Source organism: Phyllobates terribilis, unplaced genomic scaffold, assembly GCF_046119375.1.
Source record: "Phyllobates terribilis strain yellow unplaced genomic scaffold, ASM4611937v1 Scaffold_4__5_contigs__length_816908805, whole genome shotgun sequence".
Taxonomy (NCBI): Eukaryota; Metazoa; Chordata; class Amphibia; order Anura; family Dendrobatidae; genus Phyllobates; species Phyllobates terribilis.
The window spans coordinates 674,985,129-675,004,374 of record NW_027362764.1 but is presented as its reverse complement, the minus strand read 5'-3'; the positions used below and the strand labels follow the sequence as shown (position 1 = coordinate 675,004,374).

Genomic DNA, 19,246 nt, shown 5'->3' with positions numbered 1-19,246 from the left:
AACACATTTTCCCCCTTAATACCAAAAATATTATTTTATAAAATTTATGTATATATCAGAACCCAATTAAAAATAATTATTCTTCTAGAAATATTGTGCATAAATTTCATATCGATGAGTAGCATAGATTTGACTAAAGAGAGGTGTGTACCTATTTAGGTAACCATTAAAAATAATATTATAGTTATTCAAGAATATTATCATGTGGAAAATTATTCTAAATATAAATTTGCTTTGTAAACCATTTTGATGTGTGGTTGCCCTTATCCACTATTAGTTAAATCAAGAAATAATAATTATTAAAGAAATATAGAAATATATATATGTAGATAATACCTAATTATGTATTATAATTTCCTCAGAATTAAATATATTTTTGTACCTTCACATAAAGAAACATTTTTTTTTTCAAACATACAAACATACGACGCCTCTGTCACATCAATCACACTTAGCAGCTGCTGATTTACTCATCTGTCACCTTCACTCTGACATTCACAGATCTGTTCAACTCAAACATTCCACATATGAAGTTTTAGATATATATATATATATATATTTAACCCAAAATTGTTGTATCCCAATTTATTAATGCGCATTGCCATATCAATTGAATATCTTTATATTTCTTTGAATATTCCCCAAGTACATATTATATAATATGAGAGTAAGTCACTGGAATTTCAGACACTTGAAAAAACTCTTGTCTTAGATTCTTTTTTCACTGGCTGCCCGGTCTTAAGTTACATCAGTTGAAAATAGAATGAATGGGATCCTATAATATTAGCTCAAAGTTCAAAGGCCGCAGCTGTCACACGTCATGCTGTAAAGCTACTTTAATTTGCACGAACACTTCATGCACAGAAAATATTAGCAGCACAAAAGAATTAATAAGTATTACATATATATTATAGTTCAACTAGATATATTGTTATTATTTTAAAATGTTATACACATAAAATCATGCATTTTTTTCACTTTCTGTGTCAATAAAGAAATAAATCCATTTTAGAGTTCTTTGATCAAATCCTGCTTTGGAATGAAAACTCTAAGGAAATATAAGAAAATAAAATTAAATATCAAATTCATACAGAAACAGAATTATTTAAATATCTTATACATATATTGGTTGGTTCTAATTTAATTCAAAATATTGCTACTTAAATTTATATATATGTAGTTCTAATTTATTAATTAATATATATATATATATATTTTATAAACGTATATATAAATACAATTATACGCAATCTCTACTTAGACAAGTGTATATATATATATATATATATATATATATGTATGAACTATTAGAAACTATGTAACTACAATTTTACTGTATGAGATTATAAATAAATATTGAGACATTGTATTACATTTTGATACAACATTATAATTACATTTTTTCCTTAGCCACTCCCTAAACCAAATCTTCTGTCTCTCTCAAATATCTCCAGGAACGCCCTATTTAGGAAAGACATTTTTCTATCCTTCAAAACCTCAGAGAACTGCCTGTTCTTCTGTCCACATTCCATGACGTCACAGTGAGTTGGTCGTCTCACCTGTCTCTGTCCATCAGTTTCAGCCATTTTCCTTTTTAGAGAATCACAGTTCTGACTGAGAATTAACTCATTCTGTGGAGAGATGGCTCTTTGCACTGGCTGATATGGCTTATAACATATATGAAATCTTCTGCGTATTTGATAGAGTTCACTATGGGGATGACTCAGTCTAGGAGAGTTTGATATTGGCTTTTGGTAAGATTTTACCTTTCCTGGTTTTATAAATTTAGCTTGATTTATTTTCTTTTCACGATTCTCATGTTTTCTAACAAAATCCAGCATCTGCGCACATTCAAATAATGATTTTTTTGTGATGCCATAACTTGGGAAACTGAATTTAGGAATTTGAATTTTTGTACAAAAGTTGTTATCATATGTTGTACTTTTCCATTTTTGATGAGAGCTTTGTACAACCGTTCAAATATGGACATGAATGTATATGTACATTCCTTCCTACCAATCCTTAGTTTCTGCAGATCTTCTATGTTGGGAAAATCCTTTGTGACACAATAAATCAAATATCTTAATCTGTCCGAATCATTTTCCCATCCATTAGGAGAGTCATTTTCACAGGGCATTAAATGTAAACGTCTGGACAATGTCACAGGAATCCATATTTTAAATAGTTGATTCCTCTCCTCATTGGATAAATTAAACTTATCAGAGAAGCTCTCAAATGTCTCTGAATTTCTACAGGCATGGATTTTGACATCATATTTTGGCATGATTTTGTATAATTTCAGCAAATTTTTCCTCATTTTAATTTGGAGTTGAGCCTGGGTAATTCCAGAATTCTCTGATATTTTTAGTGGCTCTTGTACGTCCGTTCCTCCTACGTCACTCACGTCTCCTCCCACATCACCTAGTATGTCGGTTTCTCGTATGTCAGTCATGTCTCCTCCCATGTCAGGTTTCTGTATGTCCGTCTCTTGGTCAGACCCAAGGTCACCTTCAGTTACAGACACGTGTCTTACTTCTTGTTCATTTTCCACATTACAGTCAGAATCAGTATCACCGTCTGACACTTCTACACTATTTTCCTGCTTAGAAATCTCTAACACAAGACTATGAAAAAAATCTACCAAATGTAGAATATTTCTCAATTTCTGTTTGTGTCTATTTACCAATTTAGAAGTTAACTGTAAATTCTGCAATTCACATTCTTTGTATAAACTGAGCCACAAAACTTCTATGTCATCTCCTACATTACCTTTGAAATTAATATTACTTTGTTTAGCAAAAGAAGAAATTATATCCATATTTTGCTTACCTTAAGATTCCTTGGCTTCTCTTTATCAGCACGTCCTGTCTTCAGTTCGTCTGATTCTTTTCCTGTGTGATTCTGTTCCTTGTTAGTACCTCTGCTTCCTGTCTTTCCTCAGTCTGTAGGTCCTTTCTGCTTCTCGTGACAAACTAGTGAATTTACTGACACGTGAACAACAGCTGTTCAGATCGTAAGGACTCCCCCCTTGTTCACGGAAGAAATTCACTTACTTAATTTAAAAAACAAAAAAACAGGACTGGCTGGCTCACCATTGTAAAATAATACTCTTCCTGTATTATTTTTTACTACTGAGGACTTCTCATAGTATCAATATCACGATATTCTTATAAAAAAATGTATCTATTTATTCTTAGATTGTCCATTAAAAAGAATCAGATTGCAGCAGGTACATACAATAATTAGTTATAAAGTAATTGTCCATTTGTCCATAATTAGCTTAATTGTTGAGATTCACCCATCTTTCCTTGGATCCTGGCTGGTAAATCATGTCTTTGTCCAGCATGTGTCCAGGCCTACTTGTCATCTGCTTCTCAGCATGAAGATTCTGTGTCTTGTGGGGTGGGCAGAGCAAGAGAGCCCCCCCTTTCTGTACCATGGGTTTTTATAGCCAGTCATATGGACACCTGTTCTACATATAGTAGTGAACCAAAAATAGACATACAAATAGCGCATGTCAACTAGACACGATGGCTGAGGCATAGAACTCAGAAAAATGATTATCGATTAACATTCCAAATGAATTTCCATAATTAACCATTTAACAGAGACCGCCTGGGAATGCCAGGTGCTGTAGGCTTTTGCTTTTTCCTTCCTTCCACCAGCAGGGGGCACTCTCTTCTATGCCTTTTTTCCATTCCCTTTCACAAGTGCACACATTCATTCTCTTTTCTGTTTTTCATTTGCTTTCACTCTTGCGCTATTTCATCTCTGCAAAATACCAGCATCCTTCTGATCATCGTGGGCCTCCAGCATTGTTGCTTCTTTACTTTTAATACTAGGCTCCTTTTCACCAGGACCAGCGTCTTCCGCGTGGCTGGAGGCAACCACCGGTAACCCCAAGCAGAAGACCTTTGCAGGCAACATGACCCTCAACCCTGAAGATCAGCTCAAAGTCACTGGCAACCATCTCACCCTCTTCCTTCATTCACCCCTGGATGTCTCGCTCCGCCCCCAAATTAAGGGTCCAGCTTGATCTTTCTGTCACATTACCGCGATGAAGGGTTTAGCCTGCAGGAGACCCTGCGCCGAGACATTTTTGAAGACACCTGATGCGGCGGGTGAATCACTGCTAAACAAACCACACCTGTAGGGACGGCACAGCCTTTGCATGGACCCTTCGGAGCCCGCCCCGTCACGGCCAGATTACTCGCCACCAAGCGATCCTGAGAAAGGCTGGCCGGGCGATGAATCGAGCAGCGTCTACTGTCCATACCACCTTGGATACGCCTGATCTCTTCTGATCTCGGAAGCAAAGCAGGGCAGGGCTTGGACAGTACTTGGATGGCATACCTCTTGGGAACACCGGGTGCTGTAGACCATTTTGATGACGTTTTGCCCTACTGCCCAGCTCGGCTAGCATAGAAGGGCGCCTTGCCGGACACCGACTTCAAGTAACTTAGATGATGGAAGCCCCAAGGCCTCTGAGCCAGTTGGCAGCTAAGTACGCTACCCTGCCGCCTTCACGCAGGCCTGACACCGAGCTCCTTGCCACGGCTAGGAGTGCTTATTGACTCCGCAGCTCGCCGTGTGGAAATGAAGGCGTTAAAAGCACCCGGGGCCGTGAAGGGGCCAGGCTTTCAGCAGGTGCCCAGGGAAGGTTTTGGATGCCGGCCGCCTAGCGAGGGCCAGCAGAAGTAACATGTTTCTCTGCAAAGAAGCTTGTGTAACCAAGCCAGACGGCTGACAAAGAGCTAACCTCAGTGCAAGGAAGGCAAGGAAGGTGCGGAAGGAATTGGGGAGGGGAGGTGATTCCTGCAAGGGCCCTGAAATCATAAAACAGGCAGGAGAGTCTGACGCATGGTGACGGAGAGGTTGTAGGGGCAGATAGGGGGTGTTGTCACGTGCGAGCACGTGTGCATGCTGGCTTGTGTGTGAGAGTGCGCTTCCTAGGTGTGGCGCGCTGCAGACAGTCAAAGGGATTGTTCCATTTCATTTAAAGTTAATCCCCGGCTGCAGCCTATTAGAAAGCAACTAACCGCGCTCTACTCACCCTACCCGGGTCTACCGGTGAGTCTCGCCTCTGCTCCCGGCCTTTGGCATTGGCCGTGAAGCTGACGTTCCGTCGACAGCGCTGCAGTCGATCAGTGAGCTCAGCGGCTCTGAGTGGGGCGTTCTGTCTACAAGACCTTTTAAGGAAGCCAGCAAAAAAATTGAAGAGAAGGGAAAGCACAAAAGGACCTGGTCTTGCTGAGCGCTGGAAAGGGCAGCCGGCAGCCAGACTTCAAAGTAGGAAAGCAGCAAGTGAGAGGTTCGTCTCTGCCTACGGCCACACCACCTTGAACACGCTCGATCTCATCTGATTTTGGAAGCTAAGTAGGGTCAGGCCTGGTTAGTACTTGGATGGGAGACTGTAAAATAATATTCTTCCTGTATTATTTTTTTCTACTGAGGACTTCTCAAAGTATCAATATCACAATATTCTTATAAAAAATGTATCTATTTATTCTTGGATTGTCCATTAAAAAGAATCAGATTGCAGCAGGTACATACAATATTTGGTGATAAAGTAATTGTCCATTTGTCCATAATTAGCTTAATTGTTGAGATTCACCCATGTTCCCTTGGATCCTGGCTGGTAAATCATGTCTTTGTCCAGCATGTGTCCAGGCCTACATGTCATCTGCTTCTCAGCATGAAGATTCTGTGTCTTGTGGGGTGGGCAGAGCAAGAGAGCCCCCCCTTTCTGTACCATGGGCTTTTATAGCCAGTCGTATGGACACCTGTTCTACATATGGTAGTGAACCAAAAATACACACACAAATAGCGCATGTCAACTAGACACGATGGCTGAGGCATAGAACTCAGAAAAATGATTATCGATTAACATTCCAAATGAATTTCCATAATTAACCATTTAACAGAGACCGCCTGGGAATGCCAGGTGCTGTAGGCTTTTGCTTTTTCCTTCCTTCCACCAGCAGGGGGCACTCTCTTTTATGCCTTTTTTCCATTCCCTTTCACAAGTGCACACATTCATTCTCTTTTCTTTTTTTCATTTGCTTTCTCTCTTGCGCTATTTCATCTCTGCAAAATACCAGCATCCTTCTGATCACCGTGGGCCTCCAGCATTGTTGCTAATTTACTTTTAATACTAGGCTCCTTTTCACCAGGACCAGCGTCTCCCGGGTGGCTGGAGGCAACCACCGGTAACCCCAAGCAGAAGACCTTTGCAGGCAACACGACCCTCCCCCCTGAAGAGCAGCTCAAAGTCACTGGCAACCATCTCACCCTGTTCCTTCATTCACCCCTGGATGTCTCGCTCCGCCCCCAAGTTACGGGTCCAGCTTGCTCTTTCTGTCACATTACCGCGATGAAGGGTTTAGCCTGCAGGAGACCCTGCGCCGAGCCATTTTTGAAGACACCTGATGCGGCGGGTGAATCACTGCTAAATAAACCACACCTGTAGGGACGGCACAGCCTTTGCATGGACCCTTGGGAGCCCGCCCCATCACGGCCAGATTGCTCGCCACCAAGCGATTCTGAGAAAGGCTGGCCGGGCGATCGATCGAGCAGCGTCTACTGGCCATACCAACTTGGATACGCCCTATCTCGTCTGATCTCGGAAGCAAAGCAGGGCTGGGCTCAGACAGTATTTGAATGGGGGACCACCTGGGAACACCGGGTGCTGTAGACCATTTTGATGACGTTTTGCCCTACTGCCCAGCTCGGCTAGCATGGAACGGCGCCTTGCCGGACACCTACCTTAAGTAACTTAGATGATGGAAGCCCCAAGGCCTCTGAGCCAGTTGGCAGCTAAGTACGCTACCCCGCCGCAATTAACGCAGGCCTGACACCGAGCTCCTTACCACGGCTAGGAGTGCTTATTGACTCCGCAGCTCGCCGTGTGGAAATGATGGCGTTAAAAGCACCCGGGGCCGTGAATGGGCCAGACTTTCAGCAGGTGCCCAGGGAAGGTTTTGGATGCCGGCCGCCTAGCGAGGGCCAGCAGAAGTAATATGTTTCTCTGCAAAGAAGCTGGTGTAAACAAGCCAGATAGCTGACAAAGAGCTAACCTCAGTGCAAGGAAGGCAAGGAAGGTGCGGAAGGAATTGGGGAGGGGGGGGGTGATTCCTGCTAGGGCCCTGAAATCATAAAACAGGCAGGAGAGTCTGACGCATGGTGACGGAGAGGTTGTAGGGGCAGATAGGGGGTGTTGTCACGTGCGAGCACGTGTGCATGCTGGCTTGTGTTTGAGAGTGCGCTTCCTAGGTGTGGCGCGCTGCAGACAGTCAAAGGGATTGTTCCCTTTCATTAAAAGTTAATCCCCGGCTGCAGGCTATAAGAAAGCAACTAACCGCGCTCTGCTCACCCTACCCGGGTCTACCGGTGAGTCTCGCCTCAGCTCCCGGCCTGTGGCATTGGCCGTGAAGCTGACGTTCCGTCGACAGCGCTGCAGCCGATCAGTGAGCTCAGCGGCTTTGAGTGGGGCCTTCTGTCTACAAGACCTTTTAAGGAAGCCAGCAAAAAAATTGAAGAGAAGGGAAAGCACAAAAGGACCTGGTCTTGCTGAACACTGGAAAGGGCATCCGGCAGCCAGACTTTAAAGTAGAAAAGCAGCAAGTGAGAAGCCTGTCTCTGCTGACGGCCACACCACCCTGAACACGCCTGATCTTGTCTAATCTTAGAAGCGTAAGCAGGGTCAGGCCTGGTTAGTACTTGGATGGGAGACCACCTGGGATTACCAGGTGCTGTAGGCTTTTGCTTTTTCTTTCCTTCCACCAGCAGGGGGCACTCTCTTCTATGCCTTTTTTCCATTCCCTTTCACAAGTGTACACATTCATTCTCTTTTCTTTTTTTCATTTGCTTTCTCTCTTGCGCTTTTTCATCTCTGCAAAATACCAGCATCCTTCTGATCACCGTGGGCCTCCAGCATTGTTGCTTCTTTACTTTTAATACTAGGCTCCTTTTCACCAGGACCAGCGTCTCCCGTGTGGCTGGAGGCAACCACCGGTAACCCCAAGCAGAAGACCTTTGCAGGCAACACGACCCTCCCCCCTGAAGAGCAGCTCAAAGTCACTGGCAACCATCTCACCCTCTTCCTTCATTCACCCCTGGACGTCTCGCTCCGCCCCCAAGTTACGGGTCCAGCTTGCTCTTTCTGTAACATTACCGCGATTAAGGGTTTAGCCTGCAGGAGACCCTGCGCTGAGACATTTTTGAAGACACCTGATGCGGCGGGTGAATCACTGCTAAACAAACCACACCTGTAGGGACGGCACAGCCTTTGCATGGACCCTTCGGAGCCCGCCCCATCACGGCCAGATTGCTCGCCACCAAGCGATCCTGAGAAAGGCTGGCCGGGCGATGGATCGAGCAGCGTCTACTGGCCATACCACCTTGGATACGCCTGATCTCGTCTGATCTCGGAAGCAAAGCAGGGCTGGGCTCTGACAGTACTTGGATGGGATACGTCCTGGGAACACCGGGTGCTGTAGACCATTTTGATGACGTTTTGCCCTACTGCCCAGCTCGGCTAGCATGGAACGGCGCCTTGCCGGACACCGACCTTAAGTAACTTAGATGATGGAAGCCCCAAGGCCTCTGAGCCAGTTGGCAGCTAAGTACGCTACCCCGCCGCCTTCACGCAGGCCTGACACCGAGCTCCTTGCCACGGCTAGGAAGGCTTATTGACTCCGCAGCTCGCCGTGTGGAAATGATGGTGTTAAAAGCACCCGGGGCCGTGAAGGGGCCAGGCCTTCAGCAGGTGCCCAGGGAAGGTTTTGGATGCCGGCTGCCTAGCGAGGGCCAGCAGAAGTAACATGTTTCTCTGCAAAGAAGCTTGTGTAACCAAGCGAGACGGCTGCCAAAGAGCTAACCTCAGTGCAAGGAAGGAAAGGAAGGTGCGGAAGGAATTGGGGAGGGAGTGGGGTGATTCCTGCTAGGGCCCTAAAATCATAAAACAGGCAGGAGAGTCTGACGCATGGTGACGGAGAGGTTGTAGGGGCAGATAGGGGGTGTTGTCACGTGCGAGCACGTGTGCATGCTGGCTTGTGTGTGAGAGTGCGCTTCCTAGGTGTGGCGCGCTGCAGACAGTCAAAGGGATTGTTCCCTTTCATTAAAAGTTAATCCCCGGCTGAAGCCTATTAGAAAGCAACTAACTGCGCTCTACTCACCCTACCCGGGTCTACCGGTGAGTCTCGCCTCTGCTCCCGGCCTGTGGAATTGGCCGTGAAGCTGACGTACCGTCGACAGCGTTGCAGCCGATCAGTGAGCTCAGCGGCTCTGAGTGGGGCGTTGTGTCTACACGACCTTTTAAGGAAGCCAGCAAAAAAATTGAAGAGAAGGGAAAGCACAAAAGGACCTGGTCTTGCTCATCACTGGAAAGGGCAGCCGGCAGCCAGACGTCAAAGTAGAAAAGAAGCAAGTGAGAAGCTTGTCTCTGCCTTCTGCCACACCACCCTGAACACGCCCGATCTTGTCTGATCTCGGAAGCTAAGCAGGGTCAGGCCTGGTTAGCACTTGGATGGGAGACCGCCTGGGAATACCAGGTGCTGTAGGCTTTTGCTTTTTCCTTCCTTCCACCAGCAGGGGGCACTCTCTTCTATGTCTTTTTTCCATTCCCTTTCACAAGTGCACACATTCATTCTCTTCTGTTTTTCATTTGTTTTCTCTCTTGCGCTATTTCATCTCTGCAAAATACCAGCATCCTTCTGATCACCGTGGGCCTCCAGCATTGTTGCTTCTTTACTTTTAATACTAGGCTCCTTTTCACCAGGACCAGCGTCTCCCGCGTGGCTGGAGGCAACCACCGGTAACCCCAAGCAGAAGACCTTTGCAGGCAACACGACCCTCCCCCCTGAAGAGCAGCTCAAAGTCACTGGCAACCATCTCACCCTCTTCCTTCATTCACCCCTGGACGTCTCGCTCCACCCCCAAGTTTCGGGTCCAGCTTGCTCTTTCTGTCACATTACCGCGATGAAGGGTTTACCCTGCAGGAGACCCTGCGCCGAGACATTTTTGATGACACCTGATGCGGCGGGTGAATCACTGCTAAACAAACCACACCTGTAGGGACAGCACAGCCTTTGCATGGACCCTTCGGAGCCCGCCCCGTCACGGCCAGATTGCTCGCCACCAAGCGTGTTACAACTCTCCTGTTAGTTTTTTTTTAGTTTGCTGGTCACATGACCATTTTGCCTATTTAATCCGGCTCCGCCCTCCTGGCTTTGCTGGACTTCATTTGTATTTACTACTGTTGAGCTAGCTTGTTGCTCTGTTGCCGTTCTCTGTTAGTTTTGCTAGGTCTTCTGACCCCTATGTCTTTTTGTTGTGTGTTTGTCTTTGACTGCTACTATTTCTGCTAGGAGGTGTCCAACTTTTCCCAGTCCCTAGATCTTGTAGGGATCCCTCCCTCACATCTATAGGTCTGCGTTCAGACTAACCGAGGACTTTAGCGGGTCTGATCGCAGGATCAGGTTCCCCGTTACATCGTAGGGATCTAGTTTAGTTCTATTGTAGGGATAGATCTCCTCTCTTTACTTAGTCTCTGTAGCAGATCATAACAGTATTTCCAGCCATAAAAAAAAAAAAAAAAAATTTTCTCTAAGGAAAGACCTCCAGTTTTCCATCATGGTCTCGGTGCAAGATTTGGCTCAACGCTTGCAGGGACTCTCTCTGGAGGTGACCAAGCTCCAACAACACGTGAGTAGCTGATCTGGAGCGCATTTTGTGGAACCTAAGGTACGTCTGCCTGATCTATTTTTTGGCAAACAACAAGATTTTTTTTCTTTTAAAAATGCTTGTCTATTATATTTTCGTTTGAGACCCGGATCCTCTGGTGATGAATCACAGCGCATAGGGATCATAATGTCACTTTTGCGCAAAGATCCTCAGGGATGGGCCTTCTCTCTCCAACCTAGTGATCCGTGCTTTAGATCAGTGGATAGTTTTTTTTCTGCTTTGGGTTTGTTGTACGATGATCCTGATCGTGTCTCATCTGCTGAGTCTGAATTAAGACGTTTGAGGCAGGGATCAGGTAATGTGGAAAAATATTGTTCTCACTTCCGTCGGTGGTCTGCCCAGGTGGGGTGGAACGATTCTGCTTTGAAAAGCTTGTTTCTTGCAGGGCTATGTGAAAGGGTAAAGGATTTACTGATTGCTTATCCCACACCTGGAAACTTGCAGGAGGCAATGCAATTAGCTATACGGGTGGACAGGAGACTGCATGAAAGGGTTAATGAGAGCAAATCCTCTGCTATGTCAGCTTCGAGTCCTGAGAGGTTCTGTGCTGACAATGGAGAGCCGATGGAAATTGGGGCGATGGCACCCCGCTCTCAGGAAAAAGACCGCCGACTTTCTGAAGGCTTGTGTTTCTATTGCGGAAATTCTGGTCATTTTATTAAGAGCTGTGTGCTTCGTAAGAAGAAAGAAAAAAAATGGTCTGTCATGCTCGTATTGCCTGTTTAAATTCTAAGGGAGTATTCCTATCTTCCACTACTGCTGCTCAGGATGAATTAATTGAATTTCGGGTATTTGTGGATTATGGATCTACTCTGAATGTGATTGATGGGGGATTCTTGGAAAAACTTAGATTAGAACCTTAAACTTTGTCATCCCCTATTGCTGTGGTTTCTGTCGATGGCTCTCCCTTGAAGAGTGTTACTCACAAGGTCTGTGAACTTCCCCTCACTATTAATGGTATTCATCAAGAGAATTTGGATTTGGTGGTATTGGATAATTTGCCTTCTCCAGTAATATTGGGGTTACCCTTGTTAAAATTGCACAATCCTGTACTGGATTGGTCTACCAATGAAATTAAGTCCTGGAGCCCTAAGTGTTATGACAAGTGTTGTAACGGGCGCATTGCTGCTGTGGATAGAGGGGAATTGCCTGTACCTATTCAGGATTTTTGGAGAGTTTTTTCTGAGGAGGAGTCGCAGGTTTTGCCTCCCCATAGAGACTATGATTGTACCATTGAATTTGTCCCTGGCGCGACTCTTCCTAAGAGTCGTTTATTTAATCTTACTATTCCTGAAAGAAAGGCTTTGGAAGAATACATACAGACAAGCTTGGCCGCCGGTCACATTAGGCCTTCCAAGTCTCCTGTGGCTGTTGGATTTTTTTTTGTAAAAAAAAAAGATGGCGGTTTACGTCCTTGTCTGGACTTTCGTGAGATTAATAAAATTACTGTACGCAATCCTTACCCACTGCCATTGATTCCTGATTTATTTAACCAGTTAGTGGGGGCCAAGTGGTTCTCTAAAATTGATCTCCGGGGGGCATACAATTTGTTGCGCATGAAGGAGGGTGATGAATGGAAGACTGCTTTTAACACTCCTGTGGGTCATTTTGAGAATCTGGTTATGCCTTTTGGTCTCACCAATGCTCCAGCATTTTTTCAGAATCTTATTAATGATATCCTTAGACCTTTAATCGGCAAAAATGTGGTTGTGTATTTGGATGACATTTTGATTTATTCGCCGGATCTGGAGTCTCATTGGCGGAGCGTACGTGAGGTATTACAGTTATTAATGGACAATTCGCTTTTTGCTAAGCTGGAGAAATGTGAGTTCGCTGTACAGAGAATTAGTATTTTGGGCTACATTATCTCCAGTGAAGGTTTTGAGATGGACCCGGTTAAAGTTCAAGCTGTGCAGGAATGGCCTAGGCCTATTGGTTTGAAATCGATACAGAGGTTTTTGGGTTTCGCCAATTATTACAGAAAATTCATAAAAAAATTTTCTATTATTGTCAAACCGCTGACCGATCTCACCAGGAAAGGTGCTAATGCGGTTCAGTGGACTTCTGAGGCCATTGAAGCTTTTGTGTTTCTAAAGGAGAGGTTCACCTCTGCTCCCATCCTTATGCAGCCTGATGTGACTAAGCCGTTTTTGGTTGAGGTTGATGCTTCTTTGGTGGGGGTTGGTGCGGTGTTGTCTCAGGAAAACAAGGATGGAGTACATCCCTGTGCCTTTTTTTCAAAAAAATTTTCCGAGACGAAACTTAATTACGATATTGGTAATCGGGAATTGCTGGCGATTAAACTCGCATTTGAACACTGGAGTCATCTCTTGGAAGGTGCTGAATTTCCCATTCAGGTTTTCACTGATCATAAAAATCTGATCTATCTTGATGCTGCCAAGCGCTTGAATGCCCGTCAGGCTAGGTGGGCACTTTTTTTCTCGCGGTTTAATTTTTCCGTTACTTACATCCTGGGTACCAAGAATGTTAAAGCGGATGCTTTGTCTCGCAGCTTTTCTCCCATGGTCGGTGTTGAGGAGGAAGAGGAGACCATTTTACAAGAAGGTGTTGTGATTGCTGCTTTGGACTCCGTTTTGGAGGATGAGATTCTTAAAGCACAGGAGAATGCCCCATCTAACACTCCACATGGGAGGTTGTTTGTGCCTAGGACCTTTAGGAGAGATTTGTTTGTTGAGTGTCATGAGTCTCGGTTGGCAGGTCATCCAGGAATTTCTGAGACCAAGAGACTTGTGGGTCGCAGTTTTTGGTGGCCTGGATGGCAGAAGGAAGTCATTAAGTGGGTGCGCCAATGTACTGTGTGTGCAAGATCCAAGTCTTCGCATGCTCCTGCTGCGGGGTTGCTTTGCCCTCTGGAGGTTCCTAGTGCACCTTGGACACATCTGGCTATGGACTTTATTACTGACCTTCCTCCCTCTGAAGGTTTCACGGTCATCTGGGTGGTCGTGGACCGTTTTAGCAAGATGTGTCACTTGGTTCCCTTCATCAAACTGCCTTGCGCTAAGACACTCGCTAAGGCCTTTGTCAAGGAGATTGTCAGACTACATGGTGTTCCTACTGACATTGTTTCTGATAGGGGACCTCAGTTCGTGGCTCGTTTTTGGCGTGCCTTTTGTGACAGGTTGGGAGTTCATTTGTCGTTTTCATCCGGATATCATCCTGAGTCTAATGGCCAGACAGAAAGGAAGAACCAGGATGTTGAGCAGTTCTTGCGTTGTTTTGTGGCAGACAATCAAGAGGCGTGGTCTGAGTTTCTGCCACTTGCTGAATTTGCTCTTAACAACCATACATCCTCTTCTGCTGGGTGTTCGCCTTTTTTGTGTTGTTCTGGGAGACATCCGTCTTTTGGGTCATTTTCCAAATTGGTTTCGGCTGTGCCTGAGGAGGAGAGTTTTTCCGGTGATTTGGAGAGAGTTTGGACGGATGTGCGTGGTAATCTTCAGGAGGCTAACAAAAAATCTAAGATGTACTTTGATAGGAAACGGCAAGAGGTTTTGTTTGCGGTTGGTGACATGGTTTGGTTGTCCTCTAAGAATCTGCGATTGAGGATTCCTTCTAAAAAATTGGGTCCCAAGTTCGTAGGGCCCTTTAAGGTACTTCAGATAGTTAACCAATCTGCTGTTAGGCTGGAGGTTCCTACGTCCTGGAGGATTAATCCGGTGTTTCATGTTTCTCTTTTGAAAAAAGCTGATGTGTCGGATGGTGACGCCTCTGCCACTGTTCCTCCGGTGGTGGAGGATGGGGAATATGAAATTTCCCGCATCCTAAATTCTAGACGGTATAGAGGGAGTTTGCAGTATCTCGTCGCTTGGAAGGGTTTCGGACCTGAGGATAACTCATGGGTGAGAGCGGATTATGTTTCTGCCCCCAGACTTTTCCGAGCGTTTCACAGGAGGTTTCCTGGTAAGCCTGGGCCTAGGGGATCCGGAGGATCCTCTTAGAAGAGGGGGTACTGTTACAACTCTCCTGTTAGTTTTTTTTTAGTTTGCTGGTCACATGACCATTTTGCCTATTTAATCTGGCTCCGCCCTCCTGGCTTTGCTGGACTTCATTTGTATTTACTACTGTTGAGCTAGCTTGTTGCTCTGTTGCCGTTCTCTGTTAGTTTTGCTAGGTCTTCTGACCCCTATGCCTTTTTGTTGTGTGTTTGTCTTTGACTGCTACTATTTCTGCTAGGAGGTGTCCAACTCTTCCCAGTCCCTAGATCTTGTAGGGATCCCTCCCTCACATCTATAGGTTTGCGTTCAGACTAGCCGAGGACTTTAGCGGGTCTGATCGCAGGATCAGGTTCCCGGTTACATCGTAGGGATCTAGTTTAGTTCTATTGTAGGGATAGATCTCCTTTCTTTCCATACTCTCTGTAGCAGATCATAACAAAGCGATCCTGAGAAAGGCTGGCCGGGCGATGGATCAAGCAGCGTCTACTGGCCATAACACCTTGGATACGCCCGATCTCGTCTGATCTCAAAAGCAAAGCAGGGCTGGGCTCAGACAGTACTTGGATGGGAGACCTCCTGGGAACACCGGGTGCTGTAGACCATTTTGATGACATTTTGCCCTACTGCCCAGCTCGGCTAGCATGGAACGGCGCCTTGCCGGACACCGACCTTAAGTAACTAAGATGATGGAAGCCCCAAGGCCTCTGAGCCAGTTGGCAGCTAAGTACGCTACCACGCAGGCCTGACACCGAGCTCCTTGCCACGGCTAGGAGTGCTTATTGACTCCGCAGCTCGCCGTGTGGAAATGATGGCATTAAAAGCACCCGGGGCCGTGAAGGGGCCAGGCTTACAGCAGGTGACCAGGGAAGGATTTGGATGCCGGCCGCCTAGCGAGGGCCAGCAGAAGTAACATGTTTCTCTCCAAAGAAGCTTGTGTAACCAAGCCAGACGGATGACAAAGAGCTAACCTCAGTGCAAGGAAGGCAAGGAAGGAATTGGGGAGGGGGGGGGTGATTCCTGCTAGGGGCCTGAAATCATAAAACAGGCAAGAGAGTCTGACGCATGGTGACGGAGAGGTTGTAGGGGCAGATAGGGGGTGTTGTCACGTGCGAGCACGTGTGCATGCTGGCTTGTGTGTGAGAGTGCGCTTCCTAGGTGTGGCGCGCTGCAGACAGTCAAAGGGATTGTTCCCTTTCATTAAAAGTTAATCCCCGGCTGCAGGGTATTAGAAAGCAACTAACCGTGCTCTACTCACCCTACCCGGGTCTACCGGTGAGTCTCGCCTCTGCTCCCGGCCTGTGTCATTGGCCGCGAAGCTGACGTTCCGTCGACAGCGCTGCAGCCGATCAGTGAGCTCAGCGGCTCTGAGTGGGGCGTTGTGTCTACAAGACCTTTTAAGGAAGCCAGCAAAAAAATTGAAGAGAAGGGAAAGCACAAAAGGACCTGGTCTTGCTGAGCACTGGAAAGGGCAGCCGGCAGCCGGCAGCCAGACTTCAAAGTAGAAAAGCAGCAAGTGAGAGGCTTGTCTCTGCCTACGGCCACACCACCCTGAATGTGCCCAATCTTGTCTGATCTCAGAAGCTAAGCAGGGTTGGGTGTGGTTAGTACTTGGATGGGAGACCACCTGGGAATACCAGGTGCTGTAGGCTTTTGTTTTTTCCTTCCTTCCACCAGCAGGGGGCACTCTCTTCTATGCCTTTTTTCCATTCCCTTTCACAAGGGCACACATTCATTCTCTTTTCTTTTTTTCATTTGCTTTCTCTCTTGCGTTATTTCATCTCTGCAAAATACCAGCATCCTTCTGATCACCGTGGGCCTCCAGCATTGTTGCTTATTTACTTTTAATACTAGGCTCCTTTTCACCAGGACCAGCGTCTCCCGGGTGGCTGGAGGCAACAACCGGTAACCCCAAGCAGAAGACCTTTGCAGGCAACACGACCCTCCCCCCTGAAGAGCAGCTCAAATCACTGGCAACCATCTCACCCTCTTCCTTCATTCACCCCTGGACGTCTTGCTCCGCCCCCAAGTTACGGGTCCAGCTTGCTCTTTCTGTCACATTACCGCGATGAAGGGTTTAGCCTGCAGGAGAACCTGTGCCGAGCCATTTTTGAAGACACCTGATGCGGCGGGTGAATCACTGCTAAACAAACCACACCTGTAGGGACGGCACAGACTTTGCATGCACCTTCGGAGCCCGCCCCGTCACGGCCAGATTGCTCGCCACCAAGCGATTCTGAGAAAGGCTGGCCGGGTGATGGATCGAGCAGCTTCTACTGGCCATACCACCTTGGATACGCCCGATCTCATCTGATCTCAGAAGCAAAGCAGGGCTGGGCTCGGACAGTACTTGGATGGGAGACCTACTGGGAACTCCAGGTGCTGTAGACCATTTTGATGATGTTTTTACCTACTGCCCAGCTCGGCTAGCATGGAACGGCGCGTTGTCGGACACCGACCTTAAGTAACTTAGATGATGGAAGCCGCAAGGCCTCTGAGCCAGTTGGCAGCTAAATACGCTACCCCGCCGCCCTCACGCAGGCCTGACACCGAGGTCCTTGTCACGGTTAGGAGTGCTTATTGACTCCGCAGCTCACCGTGTGGAAATGATGGCGTTAAAAGCACTCGGGGCCGTGAAGGGGCCAGGCTTTCAGCAGGTGCCCAGGGAAGGTTTTTGATGCCGGCCGCCTAGCGAAGGCCAGCAGAAGTAACATGTTTCTCTGCAAAGAAGCTTGTGTAACCAAGCCAGACGGCTGACAAAGAGCTAACCTCAGTGCAAGGAAGGCAAGGAAGGTGCGGAAGGAATTGGGGAGGGGGGGGTGATTCCTGCTAGGGCCCTGAAATCATAAAACAGGCAGGAGAGTCTGACGCATGGTGACGGAGAGGTTGTAGGGGCAGATAGGGGGTGTTGTCACATGCGAGCACGTGTGCATGCTGTCTTGTGTGTGAGAGTGCGCTTCCTAGGTGTGGCGCGCTGCAGACAGTCAAAGGGATTGTTCCCTTTCATTAAAAGTTAATCCCCGGCTGCAGCCTATTAGAAAGCAACTAACCGCGCTCTACTCACCCTACCCGGGTCTACCGGTGAGTCTCGCCTCTGCTCCCGGCCTGTGGCATTGGCCGTGAAGCGGACGTTCCGTCGACAGCGCTGCAGCCGATCATTGAGCTCAGCGGCTCTGAGTGGGGCGTTGTGTCTACAAGACCTTTTAAGGAAGCCAGCAAAAATTTGAAGAGAAGGGAAAGCACAAAATGACCTGGTCTTGCTGAGCACTGGAAAGGGCAGCCGGCAGCCAGACGTCAAAGTAGAAAAGCAGCAAGTGAGAGGCTTGTCTCTGCCTATGGCCACACCATCCTGAACACGCCCGATCTCATCTGATCTTGGAAGCTAAGCAGGGTCGGGCCTGGTTAGTACTTGGATGGGAGACTGTAAAATAATACTGTTCCTGTATTATTTTTTTCTACTGAGGACTTCTCAAAGTATCAATATCACGATATTCTTATAAAAAAATGTATCTATTTATTCTTGGATTGTCCATTAAAAAGAATCAGATTGCAGCAGGTACATACAATAATTAGTTATAAAGTAATTGTCCATTTGTCCATAATTAGCTTAATTGTTGAGATTCACCCATCTTTCCTTGGATCCTGGCTGGTAAATCATGTCTTTGTCCAGCATGTGTCCAGGCCTACATGTCATCTGCTTCTCAGCATGAAGATTCTGTGTCTTGTGGGGTGGGCAGAGCAAGAGAGCCCCCCCTTTCTGTACCATGGGCTTTTATAGCCAGTCGTATGGCACACCTGTTCTACATATGTAGTGAACCAAAAATACACACACAACTAGCGCATGTCAACTAGACACGATGGCTGAGGCATAGAACTCAGAAAAATGATTATCGATTAACATTCCAAATGAATTTCCATAATTAACCATTTAACATTTCCCGCTTTTTTGAGAATAAAAGGACTTTAACTGAAATTTCTCAAAAGAAGATACATTCATCAATCATTTTTTCTTTCCTTCTTCCTTGGCAATATCATTAAATTTCCATAATAATAATAATAGTAATAATAGTATCAATATCGGATTATTGTTATATAATGATGTGAATTCATGTTATGGTAAGCCGCGACTAATATTCATTTAATATGTATAATTATACTTCCCTATATCTAAATTGAAGCAATCGCGGGTTCAATCGTCATCATCTGATGTCATCGGGTCGTCGTCTCGTCTTCTTCTTGGTTCTTGTATAACACAGTCTTTAGATGAAAACTCCTTTGAAATAAATTACAGCATGTAGATATTGTACAGTCCATAATTGTGTTCATTATTGTTCAGTCCATAAACTGTACTCTTTATTAGAAAGATCAAGTGTGTCAGTTGATAAGAAAACAAAGTCCATGGATGAAATGTAGCTTTAATATCTGTGCAGTGTCACCTGGACTTATGTTGGATCGTCTTTGGAATCTTCCGTGTGTCCGCACTGGTCTCGTGTCACTTTTGAAACAGATGTGACGTCTTTGGTCAGTAAAGCAAGGGTTAACTTGACACT

General features: G+C 46.1%; 8 pseudogenes; all 8 read left to right on the top strand.

Annotated features, from left to right (window-relative positions):
* Positions 1 to 4,261: 4,261 nt before the first annotated feature.
* Positions 4,262 to 4,381, top strand: LOC141268983 (5S ribosomal RNA; annotated as a pseudogene).
* Positions 4,382 to 6,577: 2,196 nt separating this feature from the next.
* LOC141269981 (5S ribosomal RNA) lies at positions 6,578 to 6,697 on the top strand (annotated as a pseudogene).
* Positions 6,698 to 7,640: 943 nt separating this feature from the next.
* LOC141270133 (5S ribosomal RNA) lies at positions 7,641 to 7,760 on the top strand (annotated as a pseudogene).
* A 621-nt stretch (positions 7,761 to 8,381) lies between these two features.
* Positions 8,382 to 8,501, top strand: LOC141269395 (5S ribosomal RNA; annotated as a pseudogene).
* Positions 8,502 to 9,444: 943 nt separating this feature from the next.
* LOC141267894 (5S ribosomal RNA) lies at positions 9,445 to 9,563 on the top strand (annotated as a pseudogene).
* Positions 9,564 to 15,180: 5,617 nt separating this feature from the next.
* On the top strand, positions 15,181 to 15,300 carry LOC141269550 (5S ribosomal RNA; annotated as a pseudogene).
* A 929-nt stretch (positions 15,301 to 16,229) lies between these two features.
* LOC141268054 (5S ribosomal RNA) lies at positions 16,230 to 16,348 on the top strand (annotated as a pseudogene).
* A 619-nt stretch (positions 16,349 to 16,967) lies between these two features.
* On the top strand, positions 16,968 to 17,087 carry LOC141267866 (5S ribosomal RNA; annotated as a pseudogene).
* Positions 17,088 to 19,246: the final 2,159 nt, after the last annotated feature.